Source organism: Lynx rufus, unplaced genomic scaffold, assembly GCF_022079265.1.
Source record: "Lynx rufus isolate CCGP_SWC_20201006 ecotype Redwood Valley unplaced genomic scaffold, mLynRuf1.p SCAF_4, whole genome shotgun sequence".
In the NCBI taxonomy this organism is placed as follows: domain Eukaryota; kingdom Metazoa; phylum Chordata; class Mammalia; order Carnivora; family Felidae; genus Lynx; species Lynx rufus.
In genome coordinates this window covers 162202779-162207906 of record NW_025814856.1, presented here as the reverse complement: position 1 = coordinate 162207906, position 5128 = coordinate 162202779, and the positions used below count along the sequence as shown (strand labels likewise).

The window sequence follows — 5128 nt, the reverse complement described above, 5'->3', positions numbered from 1 at the left end:
CAGTGAGAGTGCTGTGCCTCCCTGGCCACAGTGATTGGCTCCTGGCTGAGCATATGACCCACGTTGGGCCAATCAGAGCCAGCCTTAGAATTTACCGGCTCAAGTGTGGAAAAGTCATCCTCTTAAAACTGGGGTGAACAAGTCTGGAGCTGCTGGGGGCCTCCCATGGGAGATTAAAGTGTACAGGACAAAACAGTCTAGAAGGGAAGTTTGAATCCTGAGGACATTTTGGAGCCTCTGAATATAGCCACGCCCAAACTAAGAATATGCCTGCAGTGTTTCAGTTCTGTGAAGCAATAAATTCCTTTTTTGGATGCGGGTTTTTTTTTTTCTTTTTCACTTTTTTCAAAAAATGTTTATTAATTTTTGAGAGAGATAAAGTGTGAGTAGAGGAGGGGCAGAGAGGGAGGGAGACACAGAATTTGAAGCAGGTTCCAGGCTCTGAGCTGTCAGCACAGAGCCTAGTCGCGGGGCTCGAACTCATGAACTATGAGATCATGGCCTGAGCCAAAGTCGGATGCTTAACTGACTCAGCCACCCAGGTCCCTCTGGATTGTCAGTTTTAATCGGAGCTTCTGTCCTTTGTTCCTGAAGATATCTTGTTAAATGTATAAGCCACGTCTCATCCATCACTGTGGGATGTTCAGGAAGGTCTGTGTCCACCCTGGGAGTAAAGTGCATAGTGGGAGAACAGCCACAGCTTAGGGGAGCAGGTACAGACTCGACAGGAAGTAATCTGCAGGGAAGTAGGAGACAGTAATCCCAAGTCAGATTGCTAGTGAAGGAAGCAAGCTTCAAACTGGATAGATTGGTGGGGGCATGTTATTGTTCTTTGCAGTTTTCAAAATACCTATAGAAGGAAACCTAGTAAAAGGCCTTAGGTATTATAATAATTTGGGCATTAGAAGCTAATGTTGGGGCGCCTAGGTGGCTCGTGGGTTAAGCGTCTGGCCCTTGATGTCGGCTCAGGTCACGAGCTCACAGGTAGAGAGATCAAGCCCAGTGTCGGGCTCCACACTGACAGCGAGGAACCTGATTGGGATTCTCACTCTCCCTCTCTCCCTGCCCCCGCCCCCTCCCCCCGCCTTGATCACCCTCTCTCTAAGTAAATAAATAAATAAGCTTTGCGCAGTGGCAGTATCGTAGCCAATGAGGTTTATCCGAGGCGCGATTATTGCTAAATAAATAAATAAATAAATACTTTTAAAATTTCTTAAAAAAAAAAGCTAAAGTTATCTAATTGTCATTGTAGATATCCAAGCAGTGAGGCCAGGCGACATTTCGATTACACAGCAAAGTGTTTTACATTTTGCCAGGGAGGAACAAACTGGGGACAGGCAGGAAAATAAAAGTCCCAAGTTTCCTCAAGGAGTTTCAGATTGGCGACAAGTCCCAAGTCCATAAAATATACTGTTGGAATAATCCACACATGCAAACTCCCTAGGAGGGATCATTCGAAATACTTAGAGGCAAGATCTGGCCATGTGAGGGTTTCAGCTCTCCGTTTTGATTTCTTACTCTTACCTTGTGAACCTGGACCACCTCAGAATGATCACAGCGGAGAGGCAGCGGGACCCGTGAGCCTTGTCATCATGGTAGGTGCTTTGGGAGTGACGAGGTCCCGGCTGCAGCGAGAGATGTAGAGAGATGTAGCTAAAGACATGATGGCTTCTTGGTCTTTTCTTCCTGTTATCACTTCCTATCTTTTGTCTAGGCATCCTTTCTGCTTGCCATGAAAATGACAGTGAAAGAAAGTTCAAAAACGCTTCCCTTTGAAGTATAGATCAAAGGGAGTGAGCCTTGTTGGCCTTGGGCACAACATGCAACGGTCCCGCCCGGGGTGAAGAGGTTTTCTGCACACTGTGAGAGTGGTACTTACCAGCCCGGGGCCCCAGGGGCTTCCGCAAGATATACCTGGTTCTGTAGGGAGAAACCAAAGGATGGAGAAGGAAAGAGGAAAGGAGATAAGGAGGTGGGAACCTTCGGGTGCTTATCCAAGGGAGGCTGCCTTTTTACACATTCAAAGTATTCCCTACAAGAAGTGTTAGCATTGTACTGTGACTGGCTATATTCCAGGTATGATAGTCTTTGTGATACATAGACGCCTTCAGACAGTATGAGGCATAATAGCAGAATTACACTGATATGTTTTATTTCTTTGTATTAGCAAAGCCAAAGAATGGTGGCCAATGAAATGCATAAAACTAATAAGGGGGAAAGAGGATAGAATGGGGACTAAGTTCAAGCCATATTAGCACACACCAGGCCTTAAATCAGGAGGTCACACGAAAAGGTTTTACTGGCAAGATGAAGTGAAACCTAAGGACTTTAGGAAGTCCCTATTATCTAAAAAAATATGGGTCATTTGGGGAAAGGAATTAAGTTTCAAGAAACTGAAACTTATGTGATTGCTTAAAACCCAGCTGAAGGACCCGAGGGGAGGAAAGTCCGTTGACCTGGCAAATAAGTGATGGTTTCAGTGGGTTCCATGTGAAGAGCGCATTTTGTTAGGCTCTCCTCAGAGCTTTGCCCCTAATGGTCTGGAGTTCCTTTGGAAACAACCATAGCCGCTCAAAAGTCACTGTTTGCTTAGGAAGGTATTTGGGGGGGGGGGAGGAGAGATGATAAAGAAACAATTCACATTTTATTTGCTTATTTTGAGAGAGAGAGAGAGCGCAGGAGAGGGGAGAGAGAAAATCCCAAGCAGGATCCACATTGTTAGCGTGGAGCCCGACGCGGGGCTCGAACTCACAGACCATGAGATCACGACCTGAGCCGATATCAAGAGTCAGAGGCTTAACCGACTGAGCCACCCAGGTGCCCCTAAAGTTCACATTTTAAAGATAATGTTTACAAGGTGCGGTGAAAATCTTTGAATTTTTTGAGTATATTTTCTGATTTTGGCGCGATGGAAACATTGAAGACAATTTGATCTGCTAAATGTATAATTACGATTGATCAGAATTACAAAAATGACTGATGAGCTCGGGGAGCATTTGCCTTCTCTGGGAGGCACTGTCAGTGCTGCGCTCTGAGCCTCCCCTCTGAGCCCTTTACCATTTTCAGGCACGCTGTGCCCGGTGATTTTCTCTCTGACCAGGAGAGGGGACCTGCCTACGGGACAGTGCCGTCAAGCTGTCAGTGTTGCACGGGTTCCAGAGCAAGAGAGGGAGCCATGCAGCAGTCCAGGTTGCAGAACATATGGCTAGAAGGTCCCATGACACCAGAGGGAACTTTGGTAGATAAAGACACAGCCCCTGACGAGCCCCGATCAGAGAGTCCTTGTGCAGACACCTTTGGGATGGAAGCCAGGCCATGCCACCAGTAGAAGAAAACCATCCACCATTGGAAGAACCAACCCCCCCCCCCCCCCCGCCATCCCTGGTGCTGTTGGGCACCGAGCGTTTGACAAAGAGATATCAACTGATACGTGGTCAGAGTTGCCTATGATGAATGGGGTGCCGGGGGCTGTCAGACTCACCAAGTCATAAACAGAGGTTCATGACCAAATGAAAGCGGTGCCCAGGACTGAGCCTGAGCATGTCTAGGGGGCATGATTAAGTTCCACAAAAAGTGGGTCCAGACCCCATCACTTACTGACCACTCTGGCATTCATTCTTCTCCCAAGCTTATACCTATGGCCTCATAGGGGCTCCCTAGGGCCAACTGATGAAGGACAAAAATCTGGGCCTGGTTCACGCGGAAGGTTGTCTTCAGATCTTGGGGCAAGTCCAAAATGGACTCTCGCTGCGATACGACATTGCTCAGAAATGGCCCTGGAATTTGGGGTGAGCGGAAATGCCTTCCACACAGAGAGCTTCTGCCTGATGGGGAGAGACAAGTAAGGACCCGCACGGATCCCTGAGCAGCAGTGGAGGGACGTCTGGTGGGTCAGGGCCCTGGAAGGAGTCCTCTGCCCGGAGGTTCGGGGCAGAGGCGTGTGGGTGCGAGGGATCCAACGTGGGAGGGTCTGGGTGCCGTATGTTGGTCCTCACCAGAGAGCGCCCACTACAGAGGAGGCACAAATGACCAGGCAAATAACGTGCCTCAGGCTGCAGGTGTCAGCCGGCCCCAGTCCTCAGCCACCCGTGTTCAGGGCTGGCGAATGGAATAGCTTTGGTGGCAGAGGCTGAGGCTACGTATGGGCCCCACATGGAACCGCATATCTCACCAAGGCTAATTTAGCTACCGAGCTGCTTGCTAGCGGCAGAGGCTAATCCCGGGCTCCGGGTCTGCTAAAATCCCTTGAAGAGACCAGTTAGCCACTTGGTGGCAAGTTGATTAGACACTCTCCACCCTGGAAGTATGTGGCAGTGATTTCTTTGCGACCAGGACCGGCATATCCCCCGGGTATAATTTTCTGCCCTCAGTGTCTCAGTCACCACCACTAGCCGAGGACACACAGAAACGCCCAGAATACTGCTACGGGGTCTTGTGAAACATTGCCTCGCACCAAGAGCCCTCTTTACAGCTAAGGAGGTGCGACAGTGGTCCCCAGGACTCCACTTGGCAGGCTCTCCCGTGTCACAAGCCTCTTTCCCAACCTCTTTTCCCCAGTCATCCAGTCTTTGTCCTTCCAAGGTCCTGGCCACCCCACCAAGTCCATGTGTCGTCTCATCTTCCTCTCAGGGTACTTTCCTCTTCACACAGGATGGAAAGCTGCATCTGCTGTGTGGATTTCTCCCCACCACTGATTTTCAGGGTCACGCCTCGGGTAGGTCGTAGAACAGTAGCGGTCTGTTTTCAGCTAACTGAGGCATGAATCAGGTCCAGCTCCCGACCCGAAAGAACATTAGAGCATCCTCTGAAAAACACAGTGAAGGCATCAGCTTGGAGATGAGCCCCTGTGCAGCTCGAGTGCCTCAGGGTGCAGTATAGACCTTGGGACCAACAGCCGTCACATGCGCGCTGTCCCTGGGAACCCAAGGTACGAGTGGCCCCCCTCGCCATCACTCTTGGTGACACACTTGGGATCATTTGTGCTTCCTGCCCTTGCAACTTTGCGTCTGGTGGGATGGTGAGGGTTTGGAGAGAGGATGCTCTCTAGCAGGACGGAATAACATTTCCCGTCTACCTAAAGCTGTGAGTGCCGCCTGGTCGAGGTCCTTTCGGTCTCCTCCCGACGGCG

The 5128-nt window shown here is 49.8% G+C and overlaps 1 non-coding gene across 1 annotated transcript; it reads left to right on the top strand.

Moving 5' to 3' along the window:
* The first annotated feature begins 1120 nt into the window (after positions 1-1120).
* On the top strand, positions 1121-1254 carry LOC124525290 (U4 spliceosomal RNA). The gene has a single exon (XR_006965479.1). It is a non-coding gene; the product is annotated as a U4 spliceosomal RNA (small nuclear RNA).
* Positions 1255-5128: the final 3874 nt, after the last annotated feature.